At 35.8% G+C, this 19,027-nt stretch overlaps 1 protein-coding gene across 1 annotated transcript in view; it reads left to right on the plus strand.

Moving 5' to 3' along the window:
• Nucleotides 1-19,027, plus strand: part of FCHSD2 (FCH and double SH3 domains 2) — a 244,638-nt gene that overhangs the window by 146,018 nt on the left and 79,593 nt on the right. The window lies entirely within an intron of this gene.

Here is a 19,027-nt window from a genome sequence, read left to right on the forward strand (position 1 = left end):
CAGTAAGAAAAATTAAAACATCCTAAAAGAAATAAGAAAAAATTACAAACCGAGTTTTTAAAAAAGGAGATAATACTTTCATATATAAGTTTAACTAATTTTTTACAAAGGAGCCAAAAATATTCAAGGGGAAAGGATAGCCACTTCAATAAATGGTTTTGGGGAAACTGGATTTAACTGTATATATACAGAAGAAATTGGACCCCCTACTTTATACCATATACAAAAATTAACTCAAAATGGATTAAAGACTTAAGCATAAGACCTGATATCATAAAACTCCTAGAAGAAAACATAGGGAAAAAGCTGTTTCACATTGGTCTTGGCAGATTTTTTTAGATATGACACCAAAAGCACAAGTAACAGAAGCAAAGACATTTAAATAAGTAGGACTGCATCAAACAAAAGCTTCTGAACAGCTGAAGAAACTATCCACAAAATGAGAAGGCAACCTGTGGAATGGGAGAAAATATTTGCAAATCATAGATAAGGGGTTCACATCTACATTATATAAAGAAATCATGCAATTCAATAGCAAAAATCAAAAACCAAGCCCCTAAAAATCTCAGGTGAAAAATGGACAGAGAAACTAAATAGACATGCATGAGATTACAATGAGGTGAAAAATTAAAAGGAACTAAAATGTTTAAAAATAAAATATTTAATAATTTGAAGTAATATACTTTAAAATATAATTATTTAATAACAAATAGAATGTTATATATAACATTAATTTGTACAATATAAATATGTAATATAAAATATAAGCAATGATTAAGATATACCTAGTTGTTATATGTTATAATTCCTCTTTAACTTATGTTGTAGAAGATTATTTAATGACATGGAAAATAACACTATACTAACTTTAAATAGCTCATAAATAATATATAATATATAGCCTTAAATTTATTTTTAAAGTCTATTGTATAAATACATGTCCAGATAGATAGGATAGTCATCAAAATATTTAGAAGTGATTATTTCTAGATAGATTATGATTTCCCATATATTCCTCCAACCCCATAAAATTCTGTTCCCTCTGTTCTAGCTGCTCTTTGTATATAGTGTACAGTTTTCAAATTCCATGTTAGTTTCTGATGCTGTCTCTTGAATAGACTGACATTTGTGTTTTATATACTACTCTACCACACAGGAGTGACTAAGCTATAATGTTTCCCTTAGAAGCATATTTTAGATGACACTCTGGTTACTTCTGCCCATTTGATTTGAATTTAACTGTATATATTACATACGTTTTTATTTTATTATGTATATTGTTTTTACATTATATACTTTAATATAATTTATAGTTTTAACCTATATAATGCTAAGCAATAAGTGAAATACTATTCCATAGCAGTTTACCTATTTTCTGTTCACAGACACAATGAAGTACACAATAGAGTGAGAGTGTCATTAGTGTATATGTTAAGTCATGGGGGTAAAGCTGACCAGAAGATAGCTGCCCAAATTATAAATCAAAATCAATTATCAGTGTAAGTGAAAGGTGAATTAATGTATTTCTGTTGTTCATCTATCTGCTAAGTCACCTCAATCGTGTCCGACTCTGTGCAACCCCATAGACGGCAGCCAACCAGGCTTCCCTGTCCCTGGGATTCTCCAGGCAAGAACACTGGAGTGGGTTGCCATTTCCTTCTCCAGTGCATGAAAGTGAAAAGTGAAAGTGAAGTCGCTCAGTTGTGTCCGACCCTCAGCGACCCCATGGACTGTAGCCTACCAGGCTCCTCCGTCCATGGGATTTTCCAGGCAGGAGTACTGGAGTGGGGTGCCATTGCCTTCTCCGGTTGTTCATCTATAAACCTCATCAATAATTCTCTTCCGTTTTCTCCCCTTTAATTACAGCTGTTAATAACTAACAAAAGTGTGTGAATTTTACCTCTCCTGCCTTTCTGTAATCAAAGGTAGAAACCTTAATGAGTACTGAAATTAGAGAAAGTGAAGAAGCAGAAGAGATTTCTTTCAAAACCCCTAAATTAGCTGTAGATTTGTTTTCTACAGAATTTTAAGTCCCAACCAAGACTTGAGTCTTCCTGAACATCTGTGCTCTCCCATACCAGTATATACCATGCCATTCTGTGCTGACTTTGTCCTGATACAATCTCCCACTAATAACTTTCTCTCTCAAACCTTTCTGTCAGGCATCTTGGACTTTTGTTCAGTAGTAAACAAATTTCCTATTTCAACATCAACAAATTATAAAATATTTCAAACATATAGAAAAATATAAAAATAATATAAATGTTCATGTGTCCATTACTAAAGTTATCAAACTAGATTTAGATAAAATTTTTTTAAGGAAATCAGATACAGATATATTTTAAATCCCTTTGTGACTCATCTCTTCCATTTCTTCTTTCCTTGTTCCCTTGTTTCTACCCTAGGGACAGCCACTATTCTGAGGTTACCATCTTTTATTCTAACCATGTTTTCAATACTTTTTACAAATTCACAAAGTATATATTCATAAGCAATTTTAAAAATTGCTGTGTGCCTTTAAAGAAATTGTATACAGTGGCATTGTGCTTATTCTGCAACTTAATATTTTTAATTAACACATTATGGTTTTGAAACTTATCTAAATATATATAACTCATTCATTTTAGCATCTGTATTAAATGCCTTTTTATAAACTGCATTTGATTTACATATGCTATTGAAAGTATTTGAGTGATTTCTAATAGTTTACTATTAAAATGATGCTCCTGTGAATATTCTTGTACATATTTTCATATACACATACATCTGCACCGGAAATTACTAAACCACAGAGTATATACATAGTCTGCTGCTGCTGCTGAGTTGCTTCAGTCGTGTCCGACTCTGTGCGACCCCATAGACAGCAGCCCACCAGGCTTCCCTGTCCCTGGGATTCTCCAGGCAAGAACACTGGAGTGGGTTGCCATTTCCTTCTCCAATGCATGAAAGTGAAAAGTGAAAGTGAAGTCGCTCAGTCATGTCCGACTCTAGCAACCCCATGGACTGCAGCCTACCAGGCTCCTCCGTCCATGGGATTTTCTAGGCAAAAGTACTGGAGTGGGGTGCCATGGCCTTCTCCGATAGTCTAGTACTACCCAAAGAACTGCACCACTGCATACTGTCTCCAGTACTGTATAGGTGTACCCATTTTCCCACATCCTCCTTAGGGCATAATATTGCAGATATTTTAATTTTTACCAGTTGTTGCGTTTTAAATGGTATTTTCTATTTTCATTTCCCTTATCACTAGTGAAGTTGAGCATTGTTCATCATTCCTGTTTTTTCTGCTGTGAATTGCTTACTCATATCCTTCATCATTTTTCTTTTTTTTTTTTAATGTTTTTAAATTTTTATTTTATTTATTTTTGGCTATGCTGAGTCTTTGTTGCTGCACATGAGGATTTCTCTAGTTGTGGTGAGCAGGAGCTGCTCTCTAGTTGCAGTATGCAAGTTTCTCATTGCAGTGGTTTCTGTTGTGGAGCACTGGCTCTAGGGTGTGCCAGCTTCAGTAATTGTGGCACATGGGCTTAGTTGCTCCACAGCATGTGGAATCTTCCCAGATGAGGAATCAAACCCATGTCTCCTGGATTGGCAGGCAGATTCTTAACCACTGGACCATGAGGGATGTCCTGTTATATTTTCCTTATTGATTTGTAGGAATTCTTTTTATGTTATGGATACTAATTGTTTGTTATATATTAAAGGTAACAAAGTCCAGGAAGTTCCCCCATAGTTCAGTGATGCTGCCACTGCAAGGATCTTAGTGGGTTCTATTCCTGGTTGGACAACTTAAGATCCTCCATGCTGTGCAGCGCAGGCCACCCCCCACCCCTACAAAAGTAACAAAGCCTAATGCTTTTAAATTTATATCTATGAACAGAAGATTTGAATTTTTATGTAATCATAAATTATCATTCTTTTCCATTATTGTATTTTTTATGCTTCTGCCTAGATATCATATGGTTATTAATCTGTGTTTTCTTCTAGATGTTCTGAATTTTTTTTTTATAGACTTAGCCTTTAATCCTTTTGTAATTTACCTGTATGTATGGTTTAAGATAGGAATTCTATATTTCCTCTTTCTAGATAACCACTTGTCCTAATACCATTTGTTGAACAGTCAAATTTGGACTCATCTCTATTATAAATCTGTTGGACAATCTGATTTGGACTGACCTCTTTTATGAATCAGTTCCCTTATACATGCACATTTATTTCTTGGTTTTGGGATTGTTTCATTGGTCTTTTTGTCTGTTCCTGTCCAATATCACACTGTCTGTTCTTCAAAATTATATTGATTTGTAATGATCCTTCTCTGTTACCTTTAGAATCAGCTTATTGCTCTGTGTGTAGTTTAATTGGGATTACATTTAATTTATAGATTACTTGGATGATGTATTTTAATCTCGAGTCTTCTCATCTCAGCACCGGTTTCCTCTGTCAACTGAAAGTAGAGTGTTTCTATGAAACCTTTTATAAGCCAAAGTGGCATAAAACAAAGGAGCAATTACCTTAGGACACATCTTGCCAACAAATGCACAGAGTAAATAAAACACAGCTGCTAACAGGCACAGTTCAAAGCTCCGGTGGCTTGGTGCTGAGAGGCTGAGTGTAGTTTCTGGGGAAGGACTTGGCAGTGCCAGTCTCGAAGCTTGGGATGCGCACTACCTCTGTAACAACTCACTCCAAAACAAATGCTGAATGCTATTTTTGCTCTCTCTCTCTTTATTTTTTAAAGTGAAAATCCTCTTTAGATTTCTTTCAGTTAGCAAAAAATATATACTAATGTAAGCCTTTCATAAAAGTGAAATAGCATCGAGCAAGCTTTCAGAAAGTGGTTGCTGCTGCTAAGTCACTTCAGTCGTGTCCGACTCTGTGCGACCCCATAGACGGCAACCCACCAGGCTCCCCCGTCCCTGGGATTCTCCAGGCAAGAACACTGGAGTGGGTTTCCATTTCCTTCTCCAATGCATGAAAGTGAAAAGTGAAAGTGAAGTCGCTCAGTCGTGTCCAACTCTTAGTGACCCCATGGACTGCAGCCTACCAGGCTCCTCCATCCATGGGATTTTCCAGGCAAGAGTACTGGAGTGGGGTGCCATTGCCTTCTCCATCAGAAAGTGGTAGATACCTATATTTTTAGGATTTTTTTCTTACATCATTCAGTTAATGTTTATAATTTTCTTCCTGCTGATGTGGAACATCTTTTTTTTTCTATTATATAGTGTCTGTTGCTTTTTTGGATATATTTGCCTTATATTCCTTACATATTTCATTCATAATGCATATGAATGTAACTTTATTAATATATTGACAGTTTTTTAAAACAGCTTTATTAAGATAATTTTCATACCATAAAATTCACCCATGATAAATACACAATTCAGTCAAGAAAATTTATAAAATTTATAATTTTATTTTAGAAAACTTCTGTCACCCCTAAAAGTTCCTTTATACCTGTTTGCGGCTAATGCCAGCTCCCACTGTCAGCCCCAGACAACCACCAGTCTGTTTTATGTGTCTGTGGGTTGCTTTTTCTGTAGATTTTATATAAATGGAATCATACAATTTGTGGCTTTTTGTGTTTGGCTTCTTTTACTTAGCATGGTATTTTTTGAGATTTCATCAACTTTGTACCATGTACCAGCAGTTCATTCATGTGCAAGGCTTTGTGTCATCTATTGCTTTTATTTCTCAATGCATGGATATCCAGCTATGGAGATTCCTTATTCATTAAGTGGTTATTATATTTTCCTTTTAATTCTTTGAGCAAAATTTCCTTTGAACATTTTTTTTTCTAATTATTTACTTATTTGGCTGCAGTGGATCTTACTTGCAGTATGTGGGATCTAGTTCCCTGGCCAGGGATCGAACCAGGCTGCCTACATTGGGAACATAGAGTGTTAACCACTGGGCCACCAGGGAAGTCTTACCTTTGAACATTTTATAAAACTTGCTTTAAGGTCTGCTTCTACTAAATCAAATATATTGGCCTCTCAGGCAATATTTATTGCCTCTTTTTTTTCTCTGAGTATGGCAGACATTTTAACGTTTCTTTGCATGTCTCATAATATTTTGTTGAAAATTGGACTTCTGAAATTACAATTCTGAAAGATCTGGGTTCTTTACCCCATCCTACCCGCTAAGGGTTATTTTTGTTGAGTTGGGTAGTTGATTGGGTCATTGTGTGCCCAGACTAATTCTGCAGAATCTGTCTATTCTGCTGTATGCTGCTACTGGTCTCTTTGCTCAGTTTCTTTTTTATTCTTATTTTTAAGCCTGGATCTCGGTGATTCATCCCTGAGTCTGCATAGTTTGGTAGTCAGTCTGTGATTGGTCAGAAATTGCACTCAAATATCTCAAACCAGTAAGGCTTTTACCCTTTGGGTAAATGTGATTTTTGCTGGGGAGTGTATTCAAAGTCTAGTCCTTCTTACCTTGCTTTTTTTCCTCCTGTGTCTTCGAAGGTCTCATCTGGATGTACAAATAGCCTTCCTATTAATCTTGTGTGGCCTCAGCCTACAAAGGCTTGGAACGGGATTTGGATTCCCAGCCAGAGATTGAGACCATGTTACAGCAGTAAAAGCACCAGATCCTAGCCACTAGACCAGTGATCAGTGACAAGGGCCCTGGTCCTTTGTCCAGAAAAGAATTTCCAGAAAGACAGAAAGTAGTGAAGCAAGTAAAGTATTTATTAAGAGGAAAAAAAGAGTACAGTATGTGTGGATAGACACACAGGCAAACTCAGAGGAAGAGTCTCTGAGTCATGCCCTCTTGGCAGTTTAAATCATTTATATGGGCATTTCTTCTGGTTCTCCTTTGGGCAGTCATTTTGCTTTGCCTTATTCACAGTCCATATTTGGTATTCTTAGGATCCTTCCTGTGGTGCACACATTTCTTAGCCAGGATGGATCCTACCGAAGAGGCGTATGGGTAGCTCATCCCTTGACATTGCTCCCCTCTTTGGCCTGCAAGTAGCTTTTCTGTGCATATGTGGTCAGGGAGGTTTTGGGACTTCAGGAATAAGAGATATGTGGTCTGGGCAGGGCCCAGCCTCCTCGCTTAATTGTCCTGTTACTCTTGTCTTGGAGTCTCGGTCAATAGAGAATGAATCTCCAATTGCTTTATGGTGGGAGGTGGGGGTCATGGGTTGGCATCTACCTCATGCTTCACTATCAGTTAGGGATACATGGTAAGTTTCTGCTGTTTCATTTCCAGGATCTTTATGTTAAATTTATGGCTAATCTGCTCAGATGATCACCTCAGATGAGACTAGGACCATAGTCTCAGACTAGCAGAGCTACTGGTTTTCCTGATGCACTTCCTACCAAGATTACTACTTTTGTTAAATATCTCTAGACAGGGTACTCACCCTCTATGATGGCCCATACTTTGTGGAGTGTGTTTCTCTCTGAATAAATCTACTTCTTGCCTATCTTAAAACGAAACAAAACCCTCTGGACATGAGTTTTTTAACCCTTTGCTCCAAATCAAGTTAGTCTCTCTGGCAGTGAACCTGCTGGTTTTCATTGCCACCATTATCCTAATAGAACTATTACGTAACTGAATGGAGATGGGACCAACCCTAGGCAAAAATGCCTCACCTTGCCAGTATTCTTACCCAGAGGTCAACAGTTTTTCAATATATTGTTTGCTTTTGGTTGATTTCCAGAGCCTGTAATAGGTTTAAGTGAAAGCTGCTCAGTCATATCCAACTCTTTGCAAGCCCATGGACTGTACAGTCCATGGAATTCTCGAGGCCAGAATACTGGAGTGGGTAGCCTTTCCTTTCTTCAGGGGTTCTTCCAACCCAGGGTTCGAACCCAGGTCTCCGGCATTACAGATGGATACTTTACCAGCTGAGCCACAAGAGAAGCCCAAGAATACTGGAGTGGGTAGCCTATCCCTTCTCCAGGGGATCTTCCCAGCCCAGGAATCGAACTGGGGTCTCCTGCATTGTAGGCGGATTCTTTACCAACTGAGCTATCAGAGAAGTGTAATAGGTGTAAACACATACATTAAAAAAGAAGAAAAATCTCAAATCACTAACCTAACCTTCCATCTTAGGAACTAGAAAAATGAGAGGAAACTAAACCAAAGCAAGGAGAAGGAAGGAAATAATAAACATTAGAGCAGAGATAAATGAGGTAAGAAATAGAAAAACAATAGAATCAGCAAAACCAGAAGTTGGTTCTCTGAAAAGGTCAACAAAATTGACAGACTTTAGATAGACTGACTATATTTCTCTCCTACGCCTGCCATAACAAATTATCACAAATATGATGGCTTAGAGCAACAAAAATTTATTTCTGTCACAACTCTGGAAGCCCGAAGTCTAAAATCAAGCTGTCAACAGGATTGGTTCTTTGTGGAGGTTCTGAGGGAAGAGAATCCATTCCATACTCCCGCAAGTTTCTTGTGGTTGCTGGTAATCCCTAGCAGTCCCTTGGCATGTAGACTGGCATCACTCTGCTTTTGTTTTCATCTTACTTTTTCCCCTGTCTCTTTTTCTACTGTCTCTTACAAAAGAACGGATGAGAGTCTTAATTACACATGTAAAGCCCCTTTTTCCAAATAAGATCAGTTTCATAGGTTTGAGGAGTTAAGACATGGATATATCTTTTCCTTTTTTTTTTTTGACTGCACAGGGCTTAGAGGATTTTAGTTGCCCAACCAGGGATTGAACCACCACCCTTGACAGTGAAAAGACAGATTCCTACCCACTGAAGCTCCAGGGAAGTCACAAGACATGGATATATCTTTTATGGGCCACCATTCAATCCACTACACTGATACCTCCCCTCGTCCCACCCCCCCCCCAAAAAAAAAAGATTTAAATTACTAAAATGGAATGGAAGTGTGATATTATTACCAGTATTACAGAAATCAGGATTACAAGAGAATACTATAAAAACAGATGCCAATAAATAACATAGACAAAATGGACAGATTCCTAAAAACACAAACTCAAAACTAACTGAAGAAGAAATAGAAAAATGTAAACGATTTTATAATAAGTAAAGTGATTGAATCATAGTAAAAAAATTCCACTATAGAAAAATGTAGTACCAGATGGCTTCATAGGTGAATTCTCCCACATATTTGAAGAATTACCAAATTCTTCCAAAAAAACAGAGGGAGAACTTCCTGACTCATTCTATGAGGGTAGCATTATCCTGATACCTTCTAATTTTTTCTATGCATATATTGTATATACATGCTTCAAAATTGGTATCATTTTGTTTTCACAAGTACTTTTTTCATATAAAATGCATTTTGAAATATTCTTGCCTTTAAATATTACTTGAAAATGTGATTTTAATGACTGCATAGTATTTTATTATATTAACATGCCATAGATTTTCATGTCCCTTTTTGGGCTTCTCTGGTGGCTCAGAGGTTAAAGCATCTACCTGGAATTCAGGAGACCCAGGTTCAATCCCTGGGTCGGGAACATCCCCTAGAGAGGGAAATGGCAACCCACTCCAGTACTCTTGCCTGGAGAATCCCATGGATGGAGGATCCTGGTAGGCTACAGTCCATGGGGTCGCAAACAGTCGGACACAACTGAGCGACTTCACTTCACTTCACTTTGTCCGTTTATATAAATCTGTAGTGACGATTTTTTAATACTAATTTTTGTATACCTCTTTGATAACTTCCTTAAGACAGCCTTTAAGAAATGTGTTCCCTGGTCAAAAACAAAGATTCGTTAATATTTTCTGTATAGACTCATTACCTTCCACAAAGATTATATCAATTTATACCTGAAAATCTATGTGCAAAAGTACCTATTCCTGATGTTATCAAAGCTGTGTTTTAAAATTAAATAAATATACCTATAAGAGCAACAGTTTGGATGAATGTAATACTCTTAATTTAATATTATTTTAATTTTTTCCTACTGGTAAATTGCACGTTTTTATTTTGTGCTATGTAAACAACTCTTCAGAACAGTTAAAAGTTGAAGAAAAGAATGGATCATTAAATGGATAAGATAGTTAATGCTAAAGATAGTGATGATACATTAATAGAGTTGGAGTTCATATTTTATACCAAACAAACTGACAGCCAACATATTTTTACTAAGTACTTATATTCTCTTACATACTACTTTACATATGGAAGATATAGTACGGTTAGCTCACATTTTCATTGCAGGGCATTCATTCATTGATAATTTAACAGATATTTACTCAGTGCCTTCTGTGTGCCTTTTGTTGGAGATACAACATTTAACAAGATCCAGATGACCTCTGGCCCCTTAAAGGAGAATAAAAATATCAAAATAGTCTTATTCATTGACTACTTATTATTTTCCACTCATATTGATACTAACCTCATTACATACATTATTTTCTTTGATATTAAACTAATATTTGGAAACTGCATTTTGTAGACTTGCATGTGTCTGATCAAACCCATTCATATCAAATAAAATACTAACTTGCTTTTTAAAAGGCCTTTAGGTATTAAAAGTGTGGTGCTTTTGTGATAAGCCTAGAATGAACACACACACACATACACACAAAGCCTCATTCTATTTAAATGTTGTAACACTTTCAGTCTTCAGGCTATTGGTAGTTATGAGTTTAAAAGGCTAAGGAAGCTGATTCCCACTTAGGGCTAAAATTTATTTGTCCTGCTTCTATGAAATTAGAGCTAAGAATAATCATAAATGCCTTTTTAGTTTGGCTTTGATTGCACCTTCTACATAGAGGCTATTAGCACTGTTGCATAAAACTCTAATGGCTCTTGCCAGAGGAGACTGAAAAAACAGTCAGATGTTGTTGAAGAAGCTCCCTGAATTTTACTTCTTGATTACAGGAAGATTCACTCACCATCTTCATAGATTTCCTGTAAACCAGATAGTTTTCTCTAAGAGATCAAAATCTAACAGAGAAAAACTGGAATGTTTTTACCAAATAGGCAGCGTTTAAAATCAGAATAAACCTCTGTATCTCTTTAAAGAAATCTATTATAGGTACCATGTATGGAACTTTGGAATAAAAAACAGAAACTTAATTTTTGTCTGATAATTTTAAACCATTACTTAAAAAGATATTTAAGGCACAGTCTGTTACACCTGCAGTCTTACTTAGTGGGTACAAAAATGCTTAGTTATAACTTTTAGAAGCGGAATCATTGTTCTTGCTGAAAAATGGATCCTGTCTTTCTTGACCTTCCTTCCTTCTTTTTTGAATGTCCTGAGCTAATGCTTTTTCTGTGTTCGATTACTGCTGAGCACAGCAGAGCTTGTTGCTGGAACTGACTTCAGTATGGACATGTGAGTGTTTATAATAAGAAAAGCCAAATTATTTTCCATGGACTCTACACTTGAAAGCTTTGATACACTGAGTAACGATATGCCTCCCACTGCAACCCCCCTTATACTTGACTACTCTATTAAAATATGAAAACATTTTGCTTTACATGTTTAACTCAGAGCCCGCTTTTAAGACCAAAATGTCTGTGGTTCTTATCCTTACTGTATTTTTTAGAAAACATTTGTAATCTTAAATCAGCTTTAGAGTACAACTTAAAAACCATTTTAAAACCTACTGAATTGATTTATTAGGAAAACAAAAATAATCAAAATGATGTTAGTCTTAGGTAAGCATTGATAAATACTAAATCAGTTGCTAAGAATTGAGCCACTTTTTAAAATTTAAAATGTGACAATGTAATTCTTAAGGTTTTCACATGTGCTCAGGCATCATTTCCTCCAGAAAATCTTCCTTAAACCTCCACATTTGTTCCAGTGCCTCTCTACTAGAACCCTGTATAATTAAATCATACTATTACATGCTTGTCTCCAATACTTGGCCAAATTCTTCATGGTTATGTACTCAAATACACACATATAAACACAGACTCAACCCTTAGCATCATTCTTGGCACAGTGTAGAACCTCAAGAAATACTTTTTGAACTGAACTGTTGAATAATTATTTTTTAACTTTTTTTTATTGGTGTATAGTTGATTAACCATATTGTGTTAGTTTCAGGTGTACAGCAAAGTGATTCAGTTATACATATACATATACATACATCCTTTTAAAAATTCTTTCCCCGTTTAGACTATTAACATAATATTGAGCAGAGTTCCCCTTTGCTATAGAATTAAGTCCTTGTATCATAGTACAAATTAATAGAAAATTCAGGTGCAAAGAAATGTAGCTATCATATATTAATGTACCATATATCTAAGATTGTTCCTGTCAGAGGCTATCTTTGAGCTATAAAAGATCAGACCCCATTCAGTACAACCACTTGTTGTAGTTCAGAAGAGCACTAATCTATTTCCTTTCCATTAATGGTTCTGTATATCCAAGAAATGCGTATTAACTCTTCCCTGAAATTTCAGTGTGAGAAACTTTCAGATTGCCTATATCTGGAATAATGCTTCCTGAATTAAAACTAGGGCTTTATATTCTTCATGCTAAATACTTTTGGCGTTTCAATACTTCAGTCTCAAAAGTGCACTCAAAAGATGATATTTAAATAACACAATCAAAAGATGAATGTGGGAAAATTCTAGATTCCATTCTAAGTTGGAATGCCAAAAATTCTTCTGTTTTCAACAGTCCTGTTTACTGACATTTATGTTTTTCTGGTTTACGTACCTAAAGATCTGAGTTTCAGTCATGTTAATAGACTTTCTCCTTTCTGTGTCCTTCAGTCTTTTGTCTCTTCACATCTTCTTGCTTCCAGCTATGAAACTATACCCATATCATCACTTCCTGTTGGTCATCAGGACCACAGCCGAGGAAGAGCCCCATTTTAGTATGGGAGTGGTACAGTTGGTAAACAAAAGTCTGCTATTTAACTAAGCAGGAGGCATGCCCTGTGGTGGAGTAAAAACTGAAAGAATGATGAAACTTTTTACCTTTGAATAATTTAGGACCCTGTTTTTCATGGGCAAAAATTCCTGTAGGCAGGCTCTTAGATTATTTTGATTACATTGTTATATAAATATGTATAAAAAAGCCTGGGTTAAAAATGTATGCTTTTGGCTTTTCTACAAGTATAAAACCAAAACAGTTATTTAATCCCAAGCAAATCTATAAAATCAGTGAAATTCAAATTGACAAAATTAATTAAATATAATAACTGATAATGATCCATTGACCCTAAATTGCTCCTCGAAATGTAAGTTATGATATTCTCTTCAGGGTCGAGTTCTCAGTGCCTGTACTACCTTATGCCTATAGTGACTCTGTTCTCTCACCACCCTGTTTGCTTTGTTAGTATAGCATCCACTGATGTCATTTTATCTTCACTGTGTTTCAAGTATGTCATTGACATTTTCAATTTACCATCATTTTAAGTTCAGAATCTATTCTCTTTAACCTAGGACCACTGGAGTAAAACTGCTAGGCCCACTGTTTGTAAACAAAAGCATTGGCACAGAAATCACATGGCAATACTCCAATAAAAGATGATCATCTGTATAATCCTGGGTTAAATTATATCCTTTAAAATGATTTATTAAAATGAAAGCAAAAAATGTAAATTCTCACAGATAATTTGTGGAGGGCAAAAATTATGTGATTATATCCCCAGCTTCCATTATAAGGAAAGCTACTCTAATTATTTTTGCCTCCAAGTATATATGTGAGTGACAAAATAGATTTGAGACTGGGATGGGGCAAAAGAGATTTCCTAAAGTATATACTCAGGCCAGTATAGTCTTGGTGTGAGTCCCTTGAAGTATGCTGCTTTAATTTACTCACCTTTGTCACATAATTTTACTTGATTGGTAATTCTGCTGTGTTTATTAAAAATGAAGATTGTTTAGCAGAAGGGTGAGATGGAAAATAATGAATGTCTGAGGGACTAAAATTCATGGATATTTAAAAGACAGTTGAAATGATATACATTAAAGCTTTTAAATCAAGTATTTGTGGAGTGCATGAAGTTCCTTACAAAGTTCTGAGATTCCCTGGAGCGCAGAGATAAAACATGATCACTAAATAAACAAATAGCAGCAGCAACAACAAATCCTAGGGAGAGGGGAATCTGATTTCTGGGCTTCCCAGGTGGCACTAGTGGTAAAGAACCTGCCTGCCAATGCAGGAGACATAAGAGACACAGGTTCCATCCCTGGGTCAGGAAGACCCCCGGAGAAGGGCACGGCAACCCACTCGAGTATCTTTCCCTGGAGAATCCCATGGACAGAGGAGCCTGGCAGGCTACAGCCCACAGGGTCACAAAGAGTCAGACACAACTGAAGCAACTTAGTGCAGGACAGAATTGCCACATTATATTTAAATGTCCTATTCTTAACCAAAAACCAGACATATAAAGAAACAAGACGATATAACCCATTCACAGAAACAAAAAGGGGCCAATAGAAACTGACCTCAAGGAAGCCCATACTAGAACTTACTAGACAAAGATTCTATTAAATCACCTCTTTATGAACGAAGATCATAAATATGATTAAAGAGCTAAATGAAACCACGTCCAAAGAAATAAAAGAAAGTATGAGAACAATGTTTTACCAAAGAGAGAATATCAACAAAGAGACAGAAATTATAAAAGGAAACCAAGTAGAAATTTCTGAAGTTGAAAAGTGCAGTAACTAAACCTAAAACACAGAGAAGGATTTGGCAGTAAAGCTGAACCAACAAAAGAAAAAATCCATGAACTTAAAGATCAGTTGAGATGATCCAGTCTGCAAAAGGAGTAGATAATTTAAGTCTGATTTAAAATATAGTGTAAAGTAATTAACCTCCAATTAAAATAAATAAATTATATTTTTTAAAAATAAATAAAATATAGTGCCTAAGGCAAACATTATAAAGTTTTGATGGGCTTATACTATATGAAGATATATCTCTATGATAATAATAGCACAGAAGACGGAGAGTAGAGCTATAAAGGGGCATAGTTTTTGTATTCTGTTGAAATTAAGTTTGCATTAATCCAAACCAGTTTGCTTACGTTAAAGTGTTAACTGTAATCCTCAGGCAACCACTACAAAAATCTTAAAAAGATCTAGTAAAAGAAACAAGGGACTTAAAACAGTATACTATTTTACAGACCTCATGAGGAGATACTATTCTTATCTCTCTATAGATGAGGAAACTGAGGCTTAGAGAGGTTATACAGCTTAAGTACATAATAGAATCAAGACTCAAAACCAAATCTTTCATCAAAATCCTGTATTATAGGTCCTCTATGGGAAATAGGTGAAATTCTTGGGTAGAATATAGAAATATTTAAGCTTTATTATTTTAATAACCGTCTTTTGTAAGTACCATACTCTCTAGTCTCTTATCAGATCAGAAATTTAAATTGGGGTCAGTGTTTCCCCAAAGTGTCGTTGCTAGTTAAGTGGTAGGTCTGAGATTTGAATGCAGGTGTATGTGGTTCAAGGCTTTCTATTGGACCATGCTGCTTTGAGGTTGCAACCCAAATATTGAGATGGTTTTAGCACATTCACAACTAGATGACACATGCTTCTAAGTAACTGAAAGAGGATGATACAGACTTTACAGAAAAGCAGTATTAAATTTTCCTTTCCTGGCTTTGTAATTCACAGATAGAAGCTTTGTTTTCCTCTTTCATAGAACCTGAAGTAACTCAGTGCTTTTAAATAAAATAACCAAGTAAAAATTTAGGTGACATGTTTCTAATTTTACTTTATATCAATTGACAAATTCAACCATATATTAAAGATATTTACAGTGATGCAAATTTAACCCAGAATTTGCTTTGATCTCTTTAAATTTGTAAAAATCTACTTTCTCTTTGCATCCTAGTTAAGTGCAGCTTAAAGTCTTCTCAGAAAGATACACAAGTGCAGGCAGGCAATCGTTGTTTTGCATCAATAAAGGAGGACTAGAATTTCATGATTTAATTTTAAGACAGCTCTTATTTATCATCATCTTGATATTTATATTCTTGACTGTTATCAAAGACTATTTAGAATGCCCATTGCTCTCAGAAAAAGAAGAGTTTGTTTTTTCTAGGCTTCATTAAGGAAACTCAAGAGATTTCAGCATAGCTCTGTTACTACAAAATCTCTGCCCTTCCTGGATCTATATAAGGAGGCCACTGTTTAAAGTTCTTGCGTTAGGGGAAATTGCATCAAATGCTTAGAAAAATGACACATTTTCTTTCTCCTAACTCCTAATTAATTTCCCTCTTCAAACAAGTTCCAGGAATTTATACTTTCCTATAAAATAAATGTGTAGTGGAACACCCTATAATTCTAAGCCTCTGAATTTGTCTTTAGGATATCCCAATTTTCCTTTACTATTTTGAGGATTTACTACTGTGAGTTTGGGTTCCAAACTCAACTGATTTTAGAGATCAAGTTGATCAAATGAATAAAGAAAGCAAAAGTAATATATAAAGGAATACTGTAATATGTAAGGAACATATATATATATATATATATAATATAAGTAATATATAAGGAATCTGAAAAGAATATGGATGTTCAAAAGCATTCAGAAGCCTTTCAGCTTTTTCAGACTATTAAAATGATTAAAACAAAAGCCTCATGGTTTCTCAATTTAGATATTATAGACTTCTTCCCATAGCAATTGGTACCAAGTAGTCAGAAACAAAATTTGTGTTTAAAAGTTATATTTGAGTGAGTTCCCTACCAAATTTTTGCATGGTGAAGACCACTGAGAATCTCATACTGCCAGATTAACTCATATTTGTATAAACCTTGAAAGAATGCTTATCCTGCCATTTCTGAGGATATATATGAATTCTAATGTATCAATGAATATGAAATTTATGGTTGTGCATGCAGATCTCTATAGGGATAGAAGTTTGTGCACATCTACTGGTTTGAAATTGAACAAACAAGTGTACTTAGAGAACATTCTTGTGCCTTGTCATGTAAATGCTAGACAGGGCTCAGATGCATCTTTATCATGCATGTCCTTGTCAAACTTATAGTTGGGACACTTTTATTGTAAGCTTTAAAAGTTTTTACCTTACTTTAAATTTATAAGAAATACATGTAGCTTTTGGGTTGTATCTGATTCGGCTTTGAAATAAAAATTGTCTATTTCAAGCTTTTGGATCTGTTTAATTGAAAAGAAGCAGAAATAGTAAGGCAAGCTGTTGAATTATTATCACTTGCACCTAGTGATCTGTATGAATCAAGGGTGACAAGAGTGGAAGCTGCAAAAGCAGGCCCCAATTATAAGAGAGGGGAGGCACTGAAGATTTATTTTGAGAGTGAAGTAGATATAATCAGGCATTTACTTTATCTTAATTGGGTCGGCTTTACTCTGATGAAAAAATAACATTTAGCATGTAATTTACAGACTTAAATTTTAACCAGTCACTATTTCCCTTCTCTGAGCTTCACACTTATATATCATACTGTCTCTTGAGCTAAACCATTGTCTTCTCCAGTTGCGCTTCTTCTTGTGTTCTTGGCTCAATGTATGATATCTACTCACCTGCCTAGATCAGACACTTGGAGGTAAAGGTTTACTTTCCCCTCTGCCTTTCTTTCAACATCTAATCACTAAATCTTGTTGATTTCATTTCTTACTTATCTACTACCTTCCAGACATCCTGTTTCATCTGGGTTATTGCAGCAATCTCCTATTGCCCTGTATCTTGCCAACCCATTTCTACAGTGCAGCTAGGAGAATGCTTCCAAACCACGTATTTTACTTGACTGCTAGACTATGTTCATTAACGACTCATTGCATTTAAATTAAAGTACAAGCAAAACAAAAAATCTTCTGACTGCATGATCTGGACAGGACTTACCTCTTGATTCTTCACTTATTCTCCCCATTTCTCTTCCCTGTTATCCCAACAATGTACATCTTTTAGTTCTTCCAATGTTCCTCTCTTGCCTCTAGGTTTTCACAAAGGCTTTTCCTCTTTGTTGACGTCTATCTGTCCCTCTCCTTGGTTTTGCTAACTCTTGCTTATTAAGATTTTCACTTAATCATTATCTATTCTGGACAGCCCTCTTGTCTTTTTGCTTCATAACTCCTAATGATAGCATAAAATCTTAGCATAAAATAGGCACTTACAATGCCTATTTGTCTGTCTTTCCTTTTGGTTTGTTAAGTTCCGTGAAGGGAAGGATCTTGTCTGTTTACCCCTGTGTCTTCTGTGCTGAGTTCAGAGTTTGACATACTGGTAGTATTTAATATGTATCTGTTAAACAAATAATATGCCAGTCAGAATTCACATGCTAAAAAACAAAAAGAAAAATGAGCCCATACTCAAGTCCCATATCAGAAAGGTAAGCCTTTCCAGTATAAGCTGGAAAAGAAATTAATTTCACAAAACTTTGTCTAATGCAGTAGTTCCAAACCTTTTTAGTAGTGGCATTTTTTATATGGAATCCCAAGACATAAAACATATATGACTCTGCATCCCTTCTCTCCCTCAAATCCTATTCTCTTGACCACAGGGGTAAACTTACAGGCCAAGCTGGTATGCAAGAGAGAGCATCACACCCCTGCCCCTTCCTCAGGGTTATTGAGCAGATTTTGGCACTTGACCTAAATTAGGTGATCTCTGGGATGGAAGGTGAAAGATAAGTTGAAAATGGCCTATTCTTCCCACTAGGAGACTCAGACCAACTCACAGGGAAAAGCAGTGATGAGAAACTTGGCAGAGTAAAGCTGGGAGTGAGGAGCAGAGAAGAGGGGCAGAGACTGTCCTTGAATTGGGTAGTTCCTGAGCAAGCATCATCTTGTCCTTGTGATTTGTTTACCTGAGCCAACAAACTCCCATTTTGTGCAAGTTACTTTGAGTTGAATCTTTGTTATCTGCAGTTAAGAGACTCCTTACTAAAGGGTGATAGATGGTAATTGTAGCTTATATCAGCCCTTCCAGTAGGCAATTTAGAAGCATCCTCCTATCTGCAGTGTGCAAATGAGTTGGTGGGAGGGACAACTGTATGCCGAGCAATAGGAGATTGCAGCAATAATCCAAATGATATAGTTACTAAGTACTGTGATAGATAGCGATAAAGTACTCTGTGTGATAAGGATAAGTACTGTGATGGAAGAGTTTTTATAAAG

This window comes from Bos mutus, chromosome 15 (assembly GCF_027580195.1).
Source record: "Bos mutus isolate GX-2022 chromosome 15, NWIPB_WYAK_1.1, whole genome shotgun sequence".
In the NCBI taxonomy this organism is placed as follows: domain Eukaryota; kingdom Metazoa; phylum Chordata; class Mammalia; order Artiodactyla; family Bovidae; genus Bos; species Bos mutus.